This window comes from Erinaceus europaeus, chromosome 3 (assembly GCF_950295315.1).
Source record: "Erinaceus europaeus chromosome 3, mEriEur2.1, whole genome shotgun sequence".
Lineage (NCBI taxonomy): Eukaryota > Metazoa > Chordata > Mammalia > Eulipotyphla > Erinaceidae > Erinaceus > Erinaceus europaeus.
The window spans coordinates 124,183,791-124,206,618 of record NC_080164.1 but is presented as its reverse complement, the minus strand read 5'-3'; the positions used below and the strand labels follow the sequence as shown (position 1 = coordinate 124,206,618).

The 22,828-nt window shown below is 39.0% G+C and overlaps 1 protein-coding gene and 1 pseudogene across 1 annotated transcript in view; one reads left to right on the top strand and one right to left on the bottom strand.

Moving 5' to 3' along the window:
- Positions 1-22,828, top strand: part of BTC (betacellulin) — a 543,453-nt gene that overhangs the window by 332,571 nt on the left and 188,054 nt on the right. The gene's annotated exons all lie outside the window — the stretch shown is intronic.
- On the bottom strand, positions 11,075-22,377 carry LOC132537596 (proteasome activator complex subunit 3-like; annotated as a pseudogene).

Sequence of the window (22,828 nt, the reverse complement as noted above, 5' to 3'; positions counted from 1 at the left end):
TGGCACAAAGAGAATTGAATTTTCTGCATGTAGCTTGGGTTAGGCATAAGATAAACAGTTTGGAAAAGGATGTGATGTCATTCAACTCTTTAGGGAAGCATTTCTCTTTCTTAGAGTTAGAGCTCCAGGCAGAGGAAATGGAAAGGCGTCCAGAACATGGACTAGTTCCAGAAAAGAGGATGGATCACGGAGACTGAGTCAACTGGTATCAGAGGGCGTATAGTGCGGGATTGGGGAAGATGGAAGAAAGGAAGCAGTGGGCAGGCCAGCTTTTGACTGCCCTCACTCCCACACCTATGTAAATGCACAAGAACTCACAGGATGCATGAAAAGTCCTTAGTGTCCTGAAGGAGTGACTTCGTTTCCCAAGCAACCAAATCACAGCCAGAAAACAACTTGACTCTGGGAGAGAGACTGACTGACACACTGAAGTTATGACAGTGATGAAAGCAAAGGAATCACTACAATAAAAGAACATTGTGAATTTCCAGTCTTCCTGGCTTCCTTTACGAAAGTCTGGGAAGAGTGTAAGAACTTATTTCTAAAGAGAAGCAATGCATAGAATATCATGATATTTAGCTGTAGCAAAAGGCATTGCTTGAGATTCTTAGTTGTTTTAAGTTATCCCAGAAGCTAATACATATCATCTAATATATATAAGGTGCTGTGATTTTCCAACAGATATAGATGTGAAAATTACCATTGTTTTATAAATATCTACTTCTGACATTAAAGCTTCTAGCATACATACTTGACATTTTCCCAAGTTGTTAGTCATATTTTGTTCATTATGTTTACATTCTCACCATTAAGATGACTTTGAATTTACATAACACTTAGTATCCCATGGATTTTGAAATTCTTTGCAATAGTCTATTACTTAATGATTATAAATATTGAATTGAATTATAAATTATATTGAAATTATAAATATTGAAATGTTGTGTAAATTTATACACCACATATAATACTTAAGTCCTTTGTACTCACATGACATGAAAATATGGACTAAATTAAAATGTGTCCTGAGACTATCTCAAATTAATGTTCTATCTTTTTGATGCTGCTTAATCTTCTGGAGCAAATTCAAAATACTTAGATATAAGATTAAATGATTTGATAAATGGCCAGGAAGATAGTTTACTTGAATAGCGAACCCGTTTTATCATGCTCACAACCCAGGTTAGAGTTATGATATTTCCATACATGAAAATTTTCATGTATTTTACTTAATACTTGTCTTCTCCATGGAATTTTGAGGTAGAGAGAGGACTGGTATGCAGCTGGTCCTCACTACTATAATCTGAAAGGGTTGCTATGTATCTACTTTTAGTCGCCATGGATATTTAGTGCTTACCATAGTGCCCAGTACATATGGGGACTTCACAAAAAAAAAAAAAAAAGAATGATAAAGTCATAGTACACTCTTGAGAAATTAGCTTTCCTGAATTTAATTAATCCAGACTGCCAAACTCTTAACTCTGCATAAAGCTTGAACCAAGTGGCTCAAGAACCATCAGTATCAGCTAAAACATGATAGGCTGAATCTTAAGTTTAAATCTGCTGAATCACAGCCTATTACTCAATAAAACACCCAGGTAATTCCAATGACACATTGTAATCTAAAGGTACTGAATACACATTTAATTAATAAAGATGGAAATGTAAGAAGCTAAATGACTAAGAGCATTCTTTCTCATTTTCAAACAATTTTCATGTCCTACCAATTCTTTTTTTTTTTTTTTCCTCCAGGGTTACTGCTGGGCTCCGTGGCTGCACCATGAATCCACCGCTCCTGGAGGCCATTTTTTTCCCCTCTTGTTGTTGTAGCCTCGTTGTGATTATTATTATTGCCATTGTTGATGTTGTTCGTTGTTGGATAGGACAGAGAGAAATGGAGAGAGGAGGAGAAGGCAGAGAGGGGGAGAGAAAGAATAGACACCTGGAGACCTGCTTCACCGCCTGTGAAGTGACTCCCCTTCAGGTGGGGAGCCAGGGGCTTGAACCGGGATCCTTACGCCGGTCCCTGCGTTTTGCGCCACGTGCGCTTAACCCACTGCGCCACTGCCCGACCCCCGTCCTACCAATTCTTATTTTAAGTGTGGGTTTAAAAAAAAAGATAGAGATAATTCTATCTCTATCAGAAATTTTTATATTTATTTAAATATTTATTTATTTAAATATTTATTTAAATATTTATTTATTTATTTAAATATTTATCTATCAGATAATTCTATCTCTATCAGAAATTTTCTGATTTCCCCTTGTGAAATGTTGTCGTAATCTTTTTGCAAAAAATGTCAGACTTTGGGCCCAATCTTAAATAGTCATAAAGGCACACAGAATATTGAAAGTTGACAATAGTTTTAAAGTACAACTGCCACCTGTAAAAAAAATATGGACAATTAAAAGTAAAATCATGATGATGCATAGTAAACTCATTCATGATGATGACTCACTTATCACTGATGTATGTCTGTAAAAGCCCAGTGCACTTTCACATAAAAAGAATTTTTGCCTTTTACTTATTTCAACAGTCTATTGATTGATTGCCTGTTAATCAAGATTTCAAAATGCCAGTTTTCGAGGGCAAATATAAGGAACTAGGACAATATCCAGAATGCTGAACTTTGATTCAAAACAAATATTGTCACATAGTCCATAGCTGATATTGCATTATTCCCTCTGGAGCCTCCGTTATCATCCTAAGTGCCCCAAAGAGAGTAGATAGAGCTAACACATTTCTACATGCCTACCCATGTTTAAATTCAGCATTTAGTATCTCAGGTAGTATAATGATTATGCAAAAAGCCCTTTATGCTAGAGACAACAAAAGGTCAATCCACAGTATCACAGTAAACCAGAGCTGAATAGTTCTGTTAATAATAATAATAGTTGGAATAGTGGAGAGGAAGTGTTAGGGGGGTACTCACTGCAAACTCTAGTGTACTTCTGCTTTCAGGTATATATTTTGCACTAGTTTATGGATACGTGTGAACATATGCTCTCTCTCACAGGACCTGGTCTATATATAGGTTTTGGGACTTCGTTAGAAAGTGAAACACCTGGGATGGAATTAGATAATACTATGAAAGGAAAGTTCTCACCCAAGTAATGAAGCTGAAGGATTGTCATTCCACACCTGAAGTCTTTGGGTCCATGATTGCTCAACAATTTGTTTGGCTTTGTATGTTAACTCTCTTTTCAGCCACCAGGTTCCAGATGCCATCAGGATGCCAGCCAGGCTTCCCTAGACTGAAGACCCCACCAATGTGCCCTGGAGCTCCGCTTCCCCAGAGACCCACCCTACTAGGGAAAGAGAGAGGCAGACTGGGAGTATGGACCAACCAGTCAACGTCCATGTTTAGCAGGGAAGCAATTACAGAAGCCAGACCTTCCACCTTCTGTAACCCACAAAGACCCTGGGTCCATGCTCCCAGAGGGATAGAGAATGGGAAAGCTATCAGGGGAGGGGATAGGATATGGAGATTGGGTGGTGGGAATTGTGTGGAGTTGTACCCCTCCTACCCTACGGTTTTGTTAATTTATCCTTTCTTAAATAAAAAATAAAATTAATAATAATAATAATAGTAATGTACTAAAAAATGTTTAATCCATATCTAAGACCTTAGGAGAAGCATGGTGGTTATCATTGGGGATATGAAGGGGACATTTGCTGGTAGAAGTGGTGTGGAACTATACTCCTATTTTAATATTGTAAGTCCTATTTAAAAAAAGATGAAAAATTAAAAGCACTCCCAATGATATAAAACCTGTATCTTAATACACATTTACTCAATAGATATTGGTGGAGAGGCCACACTATGTTGTCCTCTGAAATGGAATTACTGAAGACACAATGATCCTATGAAATGGAATTTAGATGGATGTAGCATGATTTTAGTGGAGACAAACTTTTTTTTTTTTAACTATAGTACTGCTCAGCTCTGGTTTATGGTAGTGTGGGGTATCTGCTATCTACTCTTACCTAGATATTTAAAAAGACACATAATCATACTATTGGAAACTATATGAATTAAGTATTAAAAAGAAAATCTTAAAGTGCTATCAGAAGTATACATCAAGAAGGACCAACTTAAATCTAATGTCAAGTCAGGCTGTTAAGGGGGAAAAAAAGGTGTTTGTCTTGAAATGTGAAGTGAGTAAGTTTGTCAAGGCAAGGAGTAAGAGAGTAGTCTGGGCCAGTGTAGATGTAGCTTTAGGTTTGACTGTTGCACTATTGGAAGAGCAAGAGCAGATTAGACTAAGAGGTGAGATGCAGCTGGGCCATGAAAAGCCCTATGGTTTTTTGTCCTCAACACAATGAGCTGTTCAGGCAAAAAAAAAAAAAAAAAAAAAACTAGTATAGCCACTGGCCCTTTGGAATATAACTAATAAATATGCCTACTAGCTATCTACAAAATGGAGGAACCCCACCACCCCCCAAGCTCTTCATCTGCACTACTCCAGCCATTCAGTCCACAATTGGTCAACTATTTGTTTGGCTTTGTATGTTAACTCTCTTTTCAACCACCAGGTTCCAGATGTTAGCAGGATGCCGACCAGGCTTCCCTGAACAGACAACTCCACCAATGTGTCCTGGAGCTCCACTTCCCCAGAACCCTGCCCCACTAGGGAAAGAGAGAGAGGCAATCTGGGAGTAAAGATCGACCTGTAATGCCCATGTTTAGCATGGAAGCAATTACAGAAGCCAGACCTTCCACCTTCTGCATCCCACAATGACCTTGGGTCTATACAGAGGGTTAAAGAATAGGAAAGCTGGGGAGCCGGGCAGTAGCGTAGCGGGTTAAGCACATATGGTCCAAAGCACAAGGGCCTGCATAAGGATCTCGGTTTGAGCCCCCCGGCTCCCCACCTGAAGGGGAGTCGCTTCACAGGCGGTGAAGCAGGTCTGGAGGTGTCTATCTTCTCTTCCTCTCTCTGTCTTCCCTTCCTCTCTCCATTTCTCTCTGTCCTATCCAACAACGACAACATCAATAACAACAACAATAATAAACACAACAATAAAACAAGGATATCAAAAGGAAATAAATAGTTTTTTTAAAAAAAGAATCGAAAAGCTATTAAGGGAGAGGATTGGATGCAGAGTTCTCATGGTGGGAATTGTGTGGAGTTGTACCCTCTTATCCTATGACTTTGTCAATGCTTCCCTTTTTTTTTTTAAATTTTTTAAATTTATTTTAAAAAGGAGACATTAACAAAACCATAGGATAAGAGGGGTACAACTCCACACAATTCCCACCACCAGATCTTCGTATCCCATCGCCTTCCTGTAATAGCTTTCCTAATTTTTATCCATCTGGGAGTATGGACCCAAGGTCATTGTGGGATGCAAAAGGTTTAAGGTCTGGCCTCTGTAATTGCTTCCCTGCTGAACATGGGCTTTGAATGGTCGATCCATACTCCCAGCCTGCCTCTCACTTTCCCTAGTGGGGTGGGGTTCTGGGGAAGTGGAGCTCCAGGACACATTGGTAGGGTCATCTATCCAGGGAAGTCTGGTTAGCATCATGCTAGCATCTGGAACCTGGTAATTGAAAAGAGAATTAACATACAAAGCCAAACAGATTGCTGACCAGTCATGGACCTAAAGGCTGGAATAGTGCAGATGAAGTGTTGGGGGCCCCTGCATTTTGTAGATAGCTAGTAGGCATATTTTAGTTATATTCCAAAGGGCCTGTGGCTATACTAGTTTTCTTTTATTTTTTTCTTTGAGCCTGAAATCTGATATGCAGGTGGATCCAAGTTATTGTCTGGGGAGGTGATGTCATGGCTGGAAAAGGGACAGAAAGCTGGATCAGGGAAAAGAGTAGCTCCCAAATATGGGGAAGGGGTATAAGTATTGTTGACTGTAAACCCCATCAATTTGATTTGTTCTGGAGTCCATATTCAGCTTAAGAGCCTATGTGACCTCTGCATCGCTGTTGATCTGAGCTCACATTCTGTGGTCATGAGTAGGAGCATTCCAAGCTGCCCCAATATCAGGAGTCACCTTCCTCAGGTGTAGCATAGAGTATGTTGTCCAGGCTCCCTTCTGAGGATGGAACATTCTATACCATTATTGATCCAAGTTGAGGGCAAAGTCCTATGTGGGGCCCACAAAGGGGTCTATTTTGTTGTTCCTGATAGAGATGACCGGTAACAATGGAGAGAGGGATTTATTTGAGGTCTAGGCCCATCATGTCTGTTTGTGAATCTCAGGACTCCCCGAATAGGGTCCCACATAGTTGGAATTTAAGAAACAAAGACAAAGGGAAAATACAAAATAAAACTTGAACTGGCGTGTCAGGCGGTAGCGCAGGGGGTTAAGCATACGTGGCACAAAGCACAAAGACAGGAGTAAAAATCCTGGTTCCAGCCCCCGGCTCCCCAACTGCACAGGAGTCACTTCACAAGTGGTGAAGCAGGTCTGCAAGTGTCTATCTTTCTCTCCCCATCTCGGTCTTCCCCTCCTCTCTCCATTTCTCTCTGTCCTATCCAACAATGATGACATCAAGAACAACAATAATAACTACAACAATAAAACAAGGGCAACAAAAAGGAAAATAAATAAATATTAAAAAAAAAACAAAACCTTGAACTCGTTTGGTGTATTACACCAAATCAGAGTACTCTGGTAAAGAAAGGGCTTGGGAAGTTGGGAAGGAGGCAGGGGGCATTAGAGTCCAGGTACATGATGGTAGAAAGGACCTAGGTTGGGGGCAAAAGTGCTTTGTAGACACCCATCACAGAGAGATGAGAAAGTGTACCCATGTGTTAACAACTGTACTACAATCCATTAACTTCCCAATAGAGAAAAATAAATATACTGAAACATAAAACTTACTTTTAACATATTCTGTGTGTAGACACCTTTTCAGTAGCATAAAAAGCTTGCGGTAAGCTGAGGTGTTTGACCTCACATTCCAGTTCCTTCATGTGATTTTCTCTTTCTTCCTTTCTTCCTTTATTTCTTCCTTCCTTTCTTTCTCTGTTCCTTCTTTCTTTGTTTTTGTTTGCTTATTTGTTTGTTTTTAGGAAAGAGAGAAATTGAGAAAGGACAAGGAGATAGAGAGGAGAGGGAAGGATACCTGCAGACCTGCTTCGCTGGTAATGAAGTGGACTCTCTGCAGGTGGAGATTAGGGGTTCGAACAAGGGTCCCTGTGCAATTAACTGGGTGCACCATTGTCCGTCCTCCTCCTACACACACTTCTATGTCATTTTAAATACATGTTTGCTGAGGAATTAAGGGGGGAAAAACAGTGTATACTGAGTCATTTACTTCCAACAAATATTTCTGAAGATTTCTCTTTTTTAATTATTTATTTTATAAAGGAGACATTAACAAAACCATAGGATAAGAGGGGTACAACTCCACACGATTTCCACCACCAGATCTCCATATCCCATCCCTTCCCATGTTAGCTCTCCTATTCTGTATAATGTCTTCTTTAACCCTAAGACAGCAGGAACCTCACATTTCCACTATAGAGCCTATATTTCCCCCAGTCCTGGAACCTCTAGGGTGGGGCGCACTTTCCTGCATGCTTCTCTCAATTCAACCAAATAATATTGCATCCGCCGATCACAACCTTATCAATGCAATGAGTACCACCTCAGCATGCTTCACTTCAGATTGTGACTTCAAGTGTTGAATGACAACCCTTCAGCTTCATTACTCGGGTGAGAATTTTCCTTTCATAGTATTCTCTAATTCCAGGTGGTTCACTTCCTAACAAAGTCCCAAAACCCAGATATAGACCAGGTCCCGTGAGATAGAGCATATGTTCACATGTATCCATAAACTAAGGCAAAATATATACCTGAAAGTAAAAAGTACACAATAGTCTGCAGTGAGTCAATGTAAAGTTTATAATGAAATAGTATCTAACTAGACTTAGATACCCTCCTCACTACTTCCTATTACAGTTCTCTCACTTACTCTAAAGCTAACCTTAGCCAAGCAAGGACTGCAAAAGCTGAATAAGGGCAAGAGACTGGCCTTTGCCAAGATTTTAACTTACTAGACATTGAGTGGAGTCCAGGAATTCACATGTGAAGCCAACATAATTTGTCTTCTTAAACACTTTATTGAGAAAATGTTGGTTTATAGGATTTTTATTGTCATAGGGGCAAAGTTACACATCTCCCTAAGAAACATATCAGCATATCTCACTCTCCACCAATCTGTCATTCTTCTCTACCATTGGCTACTAGATCTGTAACTCTAAGTCTCCAGATTTACTGCAATAAACTACAGTTCTTTGTGTTTCTTAGATGCCACTTTTCTGGATTATTTCACTCCACATGATTTCCTCCAGTTCCATCCTTGTTGTAATAAAGGAAAAGATTGTATCACTTCTTCATAGCTGAATAGTTTTCCACTGCATATATATCCCATAATTTTCCCAGCCACTTATCTGTTGTGGAACACTTGGGTTGTTTCCAAATTTTTTAGCTATTATCAATACAGATAGTGCTGCCATGAACATAGATGTGCATGGAACTTTTTGGATGTTTTTGTATTGTTTGGATAGATGCCTAGAGGATGAATAGCTGGATTATATGATAGGTATATTTTTAATGTCTTGAGGATTCCACAGGTTGTTTCGTACAAGGGGGAGACCGATTTACACTTCCACCAACAGTGTAGAAGTTTTCCTTTTCATCCCCCACCCCCGCCCCAGTGCCAGCCCTTGTTGTTTTTGTCCTTTTTGATATATGCAATTTTCACTAGGGTGAGATAATGTCTCACTAGGGTGAGATGATGTCTCACTGTTAATCTTAACCAGATGGTTTCTTGATGCAAGTGCTTATCTAAATGGAAAAAAGTGACAGATAAGGTAAAAAGAGCAGGTCTTAATGAGATGCTATCAACTCTCTGGGGATTGATGGGGAAATAAAACCAATGAATACAAATTCATTGACACTTGAACGGTACAAAACTGATGAAACTTATCAGTACTTTTTAATATTACTCATTTTTAGGTTTACCTCAGTAGCAATTTTATCTACTTAGTGTATCTTAAAGGGAAATTCTTCAAAGTAATGTGATTTGTAAATATGCTGATATCTGAGATTCCTAGGACATAATTTTATATTGATTATTTTCTTCAAGAGTTAAGATAACCAAATATGCTTGGCTTTTAAATTATCCTCCATAATACTTTAATATCTCAATGCTGTAATAATGAGTGAAAACTAATCATGAACTGGAATTTTTCAGAAGTACAAAAAGTAGAGAATTTTGTCTAATAAAGTTCTGGGTAGTACAGAATTGATGTAGTTATAGATGTTCCTTCAAATACTACTAATGTTGTTTCTTAATATAACACTATGTTATACATTTACATAGTATATAACAGGTTAATATAATATATAACAATATTTTAATTTTATATAATATAGATATGCTGTACTTTAAATAAGATTTATTTTGTCTTGCCTGTGAAATAGATAGTAGGTAGTGCTCTCTATAACCCAGATTCAAGCCTGGTTCCCAATGCATTGAAGGAAGCTTCAGGGGAGTTGGGCGGTAGCACAGCAGGTTAAGCGCAGGTGGTACAAAGTGCAAGGACCAGCCTAAGGATCCCAGTTCGAGCCCCTGGCTCCCCAGCAGAGTTGCTTCACAGGCAGTGAAGAAGGTCTACAGGTGTCTATCTTTCTCTCCCCCTCTCTGTCGTCCCCTCCTCTCTCTATTTCTCTGAGTCCTATCCAACAACAATGACAACAATAATAACTACAGTAATAAAACAACAAGGGCAACAAAAAGGGAATAAATAAATAAATATTTATTTTTAAAAAAAGGAAGCTTCAGTGCTATGATCTGTTTTCCTCCAAGAAAAAAAGAATTTAAAGAATTATCTTGCTTTTATTTTATTATTTATTTTATTATTTTATATTTTCATCTTGTTTAGTTACTCTGTGGTAACCAAAATCTCCTCTACATAACTTTCATGTCAAGGTAACTGTGCCCAGTTAGTCAGTTTCCCATCTTTAAAAGTAGCTAATGGCTCATCATCCTGTTCTGCCTTCGAAAAGGATAGTGATACTTAGTATGAGCCATCTGTTTGGATAGATGATGTCCTTTTATTTATTTTTTTTTATCTGTAGTATTTAACTTTTTATTGGCTCATTTTAGAAGGGAAGTAAGGGACTGGGAGACATCTATTGTTTTGAAAAATATAAACCTGAGATTAGCATTAGGAATAACATGGTAAAATATTAACTAAGAAAATACTAATTTTAGCTCAGACTCTGATATTCTGAGCTTCAAATCATTTGTCACTCAGTGCATTTTTTTTCAGTTAAGTCACATTATTGCAAAAATTTAAAGTTGAACCTGAAAGTAGACAAGTATTTTCCTGTATGTGTAATTTATGTATTTGGACTCAAAATAACCTCTCTCCGCCACTTTTTCCACACCTCTTGTCCCCATGTAACAGTAGCTCTCTAATCAGTTGTTTGCACTGCTTATTATCTTGACTCTGCTTAGCACAAAGAGTTTTTTGAATGGTTTTAATGGCATTGTCCTACTAAGTCTACAAGTATTCCTAAAAATAATTTGATCATAAAAATCCAGTCAACCCTAATTCTAAATTCCAAAATTTCAGGTAAAATTAATTATTTAACCAAATCTAATCACCCCATCCGCATTTCAGGTACCAGTGAATTAGGTTGTGATTCTGATTAAGGCAGAGAAATTTATTGTTTTTCTTCATTTCCTTAGCTTTTTCCTACAGGCAGTCTTGAAATAAGAAGGCCAGTGAATCCCCACTTGCAGGAGGGGAAAGCTGCATGTGTGATGAAACAGCTCTGCAGATATTACTCCCTCTCTCTTTCTTCCTCCCCTCTCAATTTGTCTGTATCCAAATAAATAAATAATAATAAATAAAATTTTAAAAAAAGGTCAGTGAGAGGACAAGTAGGTGACTCAGTGGTAGAATATAAGAGTATGTTCCTCACAAGTGTGAAGTTGTGAATTCCATCCCTGGTGCCACATGTGAGTCATTGGACTCTAAGTAAAAACTAAGAGAATGTGCCTATTATCTTCAGCTAGTTTCCCCATCATGATAGTCAAGTAACAAACCAGGACATTGTAGACTTAGGCCAGACTGAGAGTCCTCTGGCTGTGATCTCAGAATAGTGAGTGTCTGCATTGCCACTCCAGGGCCATTTCACAGTCTCAGTGCTTTTCAGGATCATAACATATAGTGACATATTGATTCCTTATTTCTGATATGATGAGCCACAGGCTGACATATTCTTTCTCATCAATCTCTGTCACATGCAATAGTCCTCTACCTAGATGTATATTTAGCTACTTTAGAAACCAATTTGACTTACGTAATATGATATCTAAAATACAGTCCAGAGAAGATGCTACTTCACTCTTAGCAGTTCTTAGTTCTGTAACAGACTCCCCCTGAATGGATGTTTCTTCCCGGATCACCCCTCAAGTCAAAGTCATGTCCAACTTTGATCTTAGTTATCAGGAGCTATACCAAAATTTTGCTACGTTGTGTTTCTCTGTCAGCAGCTGGCTCTTGGGTTTCACTTTCTCAATAATTCCCTCCAGCTGTGGATTGCTTTTCAGAATCCCATTGATCATCACAAATATTTTGATTCCTGGTAAGACGTCTTCATGTTCATCTAAACTTCATTCCTTTTCTTTCTTCCTTCCTTTTTTTCTTCCTTTCTTTTTTTATTCTTTTACTTTATTGGAGGGTCAGTGGCTTATGGGACAGTTATTGACACATAGATATAATCTCTCATCTCTCCATAATAGATGTCTGGCTATCTGCAAGAAGACACTCACTCCCCCAAACTAGGTCCCTCCCCCACATCTCACACCAAGACCACAGCACCCCTCCATCTCACTCCATCCCCTCATTCCCCAGAGTCCTTTATTCTGGTACAATACACCACATCTAGTCCAACTTTACACTTATGTTTTCCCTTACTTTCTTTGCTTCATAAGTTCCACATAAAGAGTGAGACCATTCGGTGTTGGTCCTTTTCTCTCTGGATTATCCCACGGAGCATGATACTTCACATTCTGTCCAATATATACAAAGGAGATGACTGTCATTTTTATAGATACACAGTATTTCATTGAGTGTATATACCACAACTTTCTTAGCTGCTCATCTGTTGTTGAGAATATGGGTTGCTTCCAAGTTTGGCCTGGTGAGGCCTTCACCAACGTGTCCTGGAACCCCATCTCTCTAGAGACCTACCACACTAGGAAAAGGTAGAGGTAGGCTGGGGGTATGTATGGATTGACCTGTTAATACCCATGTTCAGCAGAGAAGCAATTACAGAAGCCAAACCTCTGACCTTCTGACCCCTTAGAGATCTTTTCTTCATCCTCCTAGAGGGATAAAGAATAGGGAACCTTTCAGTGGAGGGCTCCAAAACTTAATCTCAATGTATGTAATTAAAGAGAATGTATTGACTTATTATTTTTTTATTGCAGCTAGGATTGTCAGTAGGACTTGGTACCTTGATGACAAATCCACAGCTCCCTGTGTGAAGAATCTGAGCAGATCTGAGTTTAGACATGGATGTTGAGGGACCTAAACATGCAGTTGCTGGTCTCTGGCAGTTAAGCTGCTTCCATCACCCTATGAGGGGTCATCCTAATTAGTTCTTCTTCCTATAACTGAACAAACAATTGTCCTTACTATCCTCAGAGTTGTCAATGTTAGATCATTACACATAATTTTATTTTAGTTGAATATTAAATGCTTTCTTGTGATGAGGCCTCTTTTTAGCACATAAAACCACTTTAAACATGGTAGGTATAAATCACCAGCTCAAACAAAAGCCTCAGGTACAGTCCTTCCAGTAGGAAAATTAAATAAATTACGTGGCAACATTTACATCATCCATTAACATTTCAGGGCTTTGTTATAAGCATTGCTAATACATTCCTTTGGTTGGGTTTTTTAAGGCTACTGTGTGAGGAAGTGCTCAGTAATAGGAAGTTGTTCATTTTACGTGATAGAAGGATTGCAACAATCTGAAACAGGCTGGTTCTTGACTGTCTCTTAGCAAAGGGAAAGGCACGTGTCTCCTGAGATTTTTGGCTTGTACTAGACTAGAGCTGAGTTGTGGCATGTCAGTTCTGATGCAAAGTGTTTGGAGTACTCCTGGAAATAGAAATCTTACAATTTCATTTATCTTTTAGGATGTATATTCTATGAAACATAAGTATAAGCACAAGGTTCATGGTATCTAGGTGACTAGAATAGAGGAAGGCACAAAAATGTGCAATAATATTTGTAGAAGCAAATGGAATTATACCAACATATTTATTGAGTATTTGGAGGGATTACAAAAACAAATAAGATGGGACCGAGTGGTGGCACACCTGGTTGAGTTGCACATATTACAAAAATATATAAGACAAGATGTGAACCTTAAGGAACCTTAACAAGGAGCTTGGGTGTGAATTAAGATGGCTGATACAAAATACAAAAGTATAGGCAACATTACGCTGGTATTGGTTTTGCGGTATTTGTCTACAAAGTATTTCCATTTATTTCCAAAGTATTTCTTTATTAGGGGATTAATGTTTTACAGTCAGCAGGAAATATAATAGTTTGTACATGCATAACATTTCCCAGTTTTCCACATAACTCTCCATACCATTTTCATGTGAATCCTGCCTTGAAAACCCTTCTGAAATGTGCTGCTTACTAAATAACTGTGACTAATCATTATAGATATAGAAGGTTCTGTTGTCACTAAAGAGCTCGGCTGTCAGAGCCCCCACTTAGGAGTCTTCCTCTTCCAAAAGCTATAACTGTCTAAACAGAAGATACTGGAAATTTATAGCATTATAACCTTGGTGGGGCAGTACATCAGCATCACCTTTGGAATTCTCCAACTTTCCAAAGTTTGGAATGTCTACCACACCAATTAAACCTGAATTCTAAGGCAGAGGTCCCCTAAATATTCTACATTGTAAAACCCACCAAAGTGAGGTTGAGACCATTGCTCCCAGGCTTCTCTGAACATAAGTAGCATGAGGTGCTTCTAAAACCAAAACCCACAAGAGAAGCTGGTTAATTTTACTGGAGTAGGACTATACATAGATTTTTTTTTTCATTTTGGATAGAGACAAAGAGAAATCAAGAGGGTAGGGGGAGATAGAGAAGAGGGGAAACAGGGAGGGAGAGGTGGAAAGAGAGAGAGAGAAAGAGAGAGAGAGAGAGAGACCTGCAGCACCACTTCATCGCTCATGAAGTTTCTCCCCTGCAGGTGAGGCCCAGGTCTTTGTGCACTGAAATGTGTACTCTCAGCCAGGTGTGCCACCCCTTCCTAATTTTTTTAAAGTCTCATTTACAATAGTAATGTGCAAATTGAGTTGACAGAAATAAAGATAGAAAACAACAGCAAATTATATCTGATTGCAGACAAAAGATACTTTTCTCACTGGTTATTGTCACTGGTCAGCTATAATAACTAACACCCAGTTTTAGAGACCAATGGTTTGTTTGACTAATTTTTGTCAATTGTTAGTGATTGTGAGGATAAACAGGAAGGGATTCTGTCCCTAACCTTATTTGTCTTATGAACTGATGTGGTCATTCTTAGTCATTTCTCTTTGAGGGAACAAGTCTGGGTACGAATAGCATATAAGCATGTGAGACCACGTCGGCATAGATGTCACTAGCCAGGCAAACCACCATCTGAAGAGGAAGTGTACTTACCCCTTGCATATTTTACACAGGCAAAACAAAAACACTGTTTTATGAAACTATCATTTGTTAGTAAATGCCTCCATTGTGTAACCCATGATACAGAATTCTGGAGATACTTCAAGTTGCTGGTTACTTATAAATATTGATGTAAGTGAGCCCCTCTGCATTACTCATTATTTATAATAAGAATGTCTTACAAAATTGAAAGTTTATTGAAAAAAATCAAATACTATCCAGTAAAAGCACATTCACCAATTTTAATTAAAACAATTAACTAATAAGGAATGAGTAGTGGTACACCTATAGAATCTATGGCTAACAATGCATGTGAACCTGGGTTCAAACCCATGGACCCCAACTGCAGAGAGGAACTTTCACAAGCAGGGAGATAGTGCTGTGTCTCTCTCCCTCCCTCTCTTTTTAAATATTTTATTTTTATTTGTTGAACATAGACAGAAATTGAGAGGGGAGGAGCATATAGAGAGGGAGAGAAAAAGAGAGATACCTGAAGCCTGGCTTCACTGCTTGTGAAGCTTCCCCTGCAAGTGGGGCCCAGAGTTTTGAACACTGGTCTTTGTGCATGGTAACATGTATGCTCAATCGGGTCTGGGACTTCTCTATCTTCCCCATTCCTCTTGATTTCTCTCTGTTCCTATACAGTAAACAAATTTAAAAAATTAATAATGGTATGCATGTTTTCTATTTTTGAGATAGTTCATGTAGTTTTTATTGAATTAGTACCAAAAACTGCAGACTAGAGATGTGAAAGCAAGGTGGCAGGAAAAGGGAAATAGTTAAGAGAAAATCAATTATTCTTTTCTTTTTTTAATATTTATTTATTTATTCCCTTTTGTTGCCCTTGTTGTTTTGTTGTTTTAGTTATTATTGTCATCATTGTTGGATAGGACAGAGAGGAGAGAGGAGGGGAAGACAGAGGGGGCAAAGAACGATAGACACCTGCATACCTGCTTCACCACCTGTGAAGGGACTACCCTGTAGGTAGGGAGCCAGGGGTTTGAACGCGGATCCTTATGCCGGTCCTTGTGCTATGCACGACCTGTGCTTAACCCACTGTGTTACCACCTGACTCCCTTAAATTATTCTTTTCTTATTGGTGTTGTTGCTATTTCCCATTCTTTTTTTTTAAATTAATTTATTTATAAAATGGAAACACTGACAAGGCCATAAGATAAGAGGGGTAAAATTCCCACCACCAAAGCTTCATATCCCATCCCCTCCCCTGATACCTTCCCTATTCTTTATCCCTCTGGGAGTATGGACCCAGGGTCATTATGGGGTGCAGAAGGTGGAATATCTGGCTTCTGTAATTGTTCCCCCATGAACATGGGCATTGACAGGTCGATTCATACTCCCAACTTGTCTCTCTCTTTCCCTAGTGAGGCGAGGCGCTGAGGAAGCGGAGTTCCAGGACACATTGGTGGGGTCATCTGTACAGGGAAGTCCAGTTGGCATCATGGTAACATCTAGAACCTAGTGGCTGAAAAAGAGTTAAGATATAAATCAGAACAAAATGTTGTCTAATCATTACCTAAAAGCTGGAATATTGCAGATGAAGATTTGGGGTCTCTGTTTTGGAAACAGCTAGTAGGTCTCTTCCAACGGGCCCATGACTTTACTAGTTTTTGCCTGAGCCTGCAGGTGGACCCAAGTTATTGTTTGGGGAGATGACGTCATGGCTGGAAAAAGGGCTAGAAAGCTGAATAAGGGAAGAGAGTAGCTACCAAATATGGGAAAGGTGTATAAATATTGTTGACTGTAAACCCCATTGGTTCTACTTAGACCTAGATACCCTCCTCACCTACTTCCTATTATACTTCCCTCACTCACTCCAAAGCTAACGTTATCAAAGGACTACAAAAGCTGAATAAGGGCAAGAGACTGGCATACTTTAATGATGACTCTTTAGTCACTATCAGGCCACCCCATCAGCTGGGGCCCTAGTTGGGGAGTCCTGAGATTCCCACACAAACATGATAAGCCTACCTCAAATAGATCCCTATCTCCATTATCACTGGTCATCTCCATCAGGAACAGCATAATGAACCCCTTTGGGGGCCCCCATAGGACCTTGCCCTCAATGTGGATCAACAATGGTAGAGAATGTTCCGTCCTCCGGAGGGGGTTTGGATAACATACTCTATCTACCACCTGAAGAAGGTGGGTCCTGAAATTGGTGCAACTCAGAATGTTCCTACTGATGACCACAGAATGTGAGTTCGACCTACAGGGATGTAGAGGTTACATAGGCCCCTATGCTGAAAATCAATTATTCTATATGATACCATGAGGAATTTTCATACTTCTGGGGAAAAAAAAAACAGCATACCTCTCAGCACTTCATTTGTTTTATTTAGATCACTTAATGTAAAATGTTTTTATGCCTAAAATAATTTCTCATTTTCATTAAGTGAATCATACACATGATAGCCTAGGGCAGCTTATTTTGCTGTTTTTGTTTGTTTGTTTCAGTTCAGCTTCATCAAAACAAAGTCTGACAAGTGACTATGAATTTGTTGTGACTGCAAAGTCTGGAGAATGAAAATTTGATGAGAAATGAAATCCACAAAAGCAGTACATCCACTAATGTTTTTGTTCAATTTTCTTTCTCATCTTTTAATTCATCATGGATTCAGTTACCAGCTCCACTATCCCAGCAGTGATACAGTCCAAATAAGATTGAAGAATGAAAGACAGATTTCGTGGGTCAACTGCTCCTTGGCTTCTCAGTCCTTCTTCCAGCAAGCTAGAAGGCAGTACATATGTACTAAATGTCTATTGGATAAGTTAGTCCATGCTATTTTCTTCATAGTTTTAGCAGACAGGAGGTAGTTATCCTAATTTCAAAGGATAAAAAAATAAAAATTATTAGAAACAACTATTGTTTGTACTTAAAATTGTAGGGGGCTGGATGGTGGCACACCTGGTTGAGTGCACATGGTACAATGCCTAAAACCCAGGTTTGAGCCTCCAGTTCCCACCTGCAGGGAGAAAGCTTCACAAGTGGTGAATCAGGGCTGCAGGTATCTCTCTGTCTCTCTCCCTTTCTTTTTTTTTTAATTTTTATTATCTTTTTTTATTTTTTATTTTTATTTATTTTATTTATTTATTCCCTTTTGCTGCCCTTGTTGTTGTTTTATTGTTGTAGTTATTATTGTTGTTGTTGTTGTTGGATAGGACAGAGAGAAATGGAGAGAGGAGGGGAAGACAGAGAGGAGGAGAGAAAGACACCTGCAGACCTGCTTCACCGCCTGTGAAGCGACTCCCCTGCAGGTGGGGAGCTGGGGTTCGAACCGGGATCCTTATGCCAGTCCTTGTGCTTTGCGCCACCTGCGCTTAACCCGCTGCGCTACAGCCCGACTCCCCTCTCTCCCTTTCTATCTCCCCCTACACTATTGATTTCTGGCTGTCTCTATCCAATAAATAAAAATAATAAAAACATTTAAAAAATAAATAAAATGTTTTTACCATGTTGAGTTTTATAGCTATGAATACCTAACTTGAAAAAGTCTGCACCTATATTTTAGGCTTCCTTTGTACTCAGGTATTCCCAAACAATCACATTATTCAAAAGCTAGGTGGATTACAGGCATTGGAAAAAAAAAAAAAACAGTTAAGGGTCTAGTTGAAATGAAAATCTTTTAAATATTAGAGTTGACTAAAACTTGAAATATAAGGTCAAACATATTTTGGTAAGGAATAAAAGAAAAAGGCATGTGTAGTATATTCTATCTGAAACTTTGAAAATCTACCTTGTCAATAAATATCTTTTTCTTTCCTTTTAAAAATAATCTGTTTTGATAATTCATCAAATATGTTTTGTGATTTTTATTTTCATTTTATTGAGGAGCTAATGGCATATGGTGTAGGTGTTAACACAGGGGTACAGTTTCTCATCCACCAGTGAAAGTTCCTTGCACAGCACTCACCCACAATTAAGGTCCCTATATACCCTCACACATCAGGCCCCCAAAGTTCTTTCAATCTCCCCCTCCCCACCCCCAGTCCTTTGCTTTAGTGCAATACACCACACCCAGCCCAAGTTTTACTTTGTGTTTTCCCTCCTTAACTTATTTCCAGTGACCTAAAAGCCTACTGCTAAAATTGGCAAATGGCACTTACAACATGACCTGTAAAGTTCCTAAAGTAGAATAACCTTTTATCCATGTATATTGTAAATTGAATGTGGCCATTATAAAAGGAATGTGACCTGTTGGATTTGTTCCCTGATGAAAATGTCAATCCTAAAACCAACTGCTGCATGTTGCAATAAGAAAATATCCCGTGATAGGTCACTATTTGTGGAAATGTACATTTCTTTGATTATATGACATATCTGGAATTTTGCAGTGCTTAGGTCTTTTAAAATAATGCAGTTATTTGTATTGTGATTTATTTACGAAACTTCTTTTTTTAAATTTTTTTATTATCTTTATTTATTGGATAGAGACAGCCAGAAATTGAGGGAGGGGAGGTGGGAGGGGAGCGGAGGTGAGGTAGAGAGAGAGAGAGAGTGAGATACCTACAGCAGTGCTTCACCACTTGCAAAGCCTTCCCCCTGCAGAAGGGGACTGGGGGCTTGAACCTGGGTCCTGGCACATTTTAACATGTGTGCTTAACAAGGTGTGCCACCACCGGGCCCCCCAAAACTTTCTTCTTATGTGTTTTCTTGGGATCAAAGTTTCAGATAGCATGGGCCTGGATTTGTAAAATATTTCTGGAATTAAAACAAATTCCTTTCTCAACTCTAGATGTATTATTTGTAGTTATATCTACATATTGCTATAAAAAAGAAGACATTATGTATGGAGTGTGTGTTAGAGAGGCAGAGAGAAAACCTGAAAAGGAATACTTACTTCATGATATTAGTAATAAATGTTGAGCTTTTCTAATAGATCCAAAGAATGATAAACACTTAAAAAATAACATACATCAACGCAACGATTGCCACCTCAACATGCTTCACCTCAGACTGTGTCCAGAGCCTTCAGGTGTGGAATGACAACCCTTCAGCTTCATTACTCAGGTGAGACCTTTCCTTTCATAGTATTATCTAATTCCATCCCAGGTGTTTCACTTTCTAACGAAGTCCCAAAACCTAGATATAGACCAGATCCTGTGAGAGAGAACATATGTTCACACGTATCCATAAACTAGTGCAAAATATATACCTGAAAGCAGAAGTACACTAGAGTTTGCAGTGAGTACCCCCCTAATACTTCCTCTCCACTATTCCAACCTTTGGGTGCATGATTGTGCAACAATTTGTTTGGCTTTGTATGTTAACTCTCTTTTCAGCCACCAGTTTCCAGATGCCATCAGGATGCCGGCCAGGCTTCCCTGGACTGAAGACCCCACCAATGTGTCCTGGAGCTCTGCTTCCCCAGAGACCCACCCTACTAGGGAAAGAGAGAGGCAGACTGGGACTATGGACTGACCAGTCAACGTCCATGTTCAGCAGGGAAGCAATTACAGAAGCCAGACCTTCCACCTTCTGCAACCCACAAAGACCCTGGGTCCATGCTCCCAGAGGGATACAGAATGAGAGCTATCAGGGGAGGGGATAGGATATGGAGTTTGGGTGGTGGGAACTGTGTGGAGTTGTACCCCTCCTACCCTATGGTTTTGTTAATTTATCCTTTCTTAAATAAAAAATAAATAAATAAATAACATATATGTGAATATATGTATATATGTAATATTAATCACTGGAGTTTGTGTCCCCATTTCACAGTGGAATCTACTCTGAAGTACACAGTTAAAATGTAGAAATGATGTGATAGTGTTACATTTGATTTCAACTACAAATCTTTGCCTAGGTTTCCCAGTCTCATATCAAGAGGAGTAAATCAGTACCTCTGAGAAGACAGCTATATACTCTGTGTCTTTTAACCTGAAGCCTCTGACTCAGCACTTCTAAGTTATCTGACACTACTAGCAAATTAGGAGCCACCATATGCACTGGAGGGAAACTTAATTCTCTGTAGAGTCCCTGAGTATATTCTTTAGTTCAACTTTCTGTTCTCTCAAACAACCCATGTTTTATAAAGAGGCCCTTCCTAGTGATAAGAACTTATTTATATTCCCACAGCCAGATTCTCCTACTATAATCTAGACTTCATCTTATGTAAGCACATGACTCACACACATTGGTCTCTTTCCTGAAACTCAGGGTGAGAACCAGCTTTCAGTTATCTGTGGTATGACTGCAGAGATGAGAAGCTGGTTATTTCCACCTGTCCTTTCTTTGCTTTTTTCTTTTTTTTTTTTTCCCTCCAGGGTTATTGCTGGGGCTCAGTGCCTGCACCATGAATCCGCTGCTCCTGGAGGCCATTTTTCCCCCTTTTGTTGCCTTTGTTGTTGTAGTCTTATTGTGGTTATTATTGTTGATGTCATTCTTGTTGGATAGGACAGAGAGAAATGGAGAGAGGAAAGGAATATAGAGAGGGGGAGAGAAAGACAGACACCTGCAAACCTGCTTCACCACCCGTGAAGCGACTCCGCTTTAGGTGGGGAGCTGGGAGCTGGAACCAGGATCCTTAGGTGGGTCCTTGCGCTTGGCGCCACGTGCGCTTAACCCGCTGCACTACCGCCCGACCCCCTCCACCTGTCCTTTCAACCTCTACTCCGGCTTTCTTTCACCATTGCTTAATGAACACTAAATAGTCAAAGGGAAAAAAAAAGCATAGGGTTTGACAATTTTTAAAATAACTGTATAGTCACTAGACAGTTGAGAGCTTACAGTTTTTCATAGATAAGATTCTGAGTGTTTTCTATCAATTACAACTCCTTTAGCCTAGAGCAATCTAGCCTTCATCTTCGTCATCTACTAATAAACATTGTTTCAAACTTCGTGATGTTCAGCAGTCAAAATCAGAGTCATTTTTCCCTCTTCCTTGTTTTTTGTTTGTTTTATACTTGCCAAGCACCAACTGTGAATTTTATGCTTGTCAGTACCAACTTGTGGGTTTTTTGTTTTCCCTCTCCTTATTTTTATACCACTGCACTCTATAACTTGTTTTCTTGGATATAACGATCAGCAAGTCTTACTGATGTGATGTATAATCTAAATACTGCCCACATTTCCACTACTATCATCTTTGTCTCAGGTCTGTTAAAACTTAGATGGGTGCTGAAAATAATCTTCTGCCTTTCCCATTTCAGTCTTGCCCCCTCTTTGGTCTATTTCCCATAAATATATATACTGGTCTTTTTGAAAAACAAATTATATTATCACTTTATCTTATTCACAAGTTTCTGATAAGTATTTGCATTTTAAATAAAAGGCAGGGGTGGGAGAGTGATGCAACCACTAGAACTCTTACATTGAGACTCAAGACACTGGTACCCAACTGCACCAAGGAAGCTTCACAAGTGGTTGAAGCAGTGCTGCAAGTATCTTTTCTCCTCTCCTCTCTCTCTCTCTCTTTCTTCTCTCTCTCTCTCTGTCTCTCTGTCTCTCATCCTTCCCTCTCAATTTCTCTCTGTCCTATCATATATATATGATAGGTAAAGACATTTCTTTGGACTCAATCATTGGTTTCCTTGGCATATTTCTTTAGTCCTTCCTCTGAAGTGTTTACCTTGAAATGTTTCTCCATCTTCAGCTTTAGTCTCTTGATGGGAGTTCCCACCTACACATCTCTGCATCTTTAGTGCATATCACATACCCAAGTTCCATACTGGGGAGGCAGCTCTAAGTGGATAGAAATTTGGACTGGAAGTAAGGTAACCTGGGATAGTGTCTGCAATTTTACTTGCTTTATGAGTCAGAGGAAACCACAACTTTTCTAGTGACTATATTGTCTCATAGATAATAATTATTAACCTTTATCTTCTATCTCAGAAAACTCATTTAAATGAAGAGTTAGTAGATGTGATAGTGTTTGGAAATCATGAAACTGCATATATGATTTTGAGATCATATTAAGTACCTCAAATATGCTATTTCTACATGTATAACCTTGGGCTTAACATATTTAGTCTACACTAGGGTCAGGGAGAGACTGATATTGAACATCTTACCTTTGAATGTTTATTGAATATGCAAGTACAGGTGTTAGCTAGGCAGCTGGATAATGAAATATGGAACTCAGGGGCA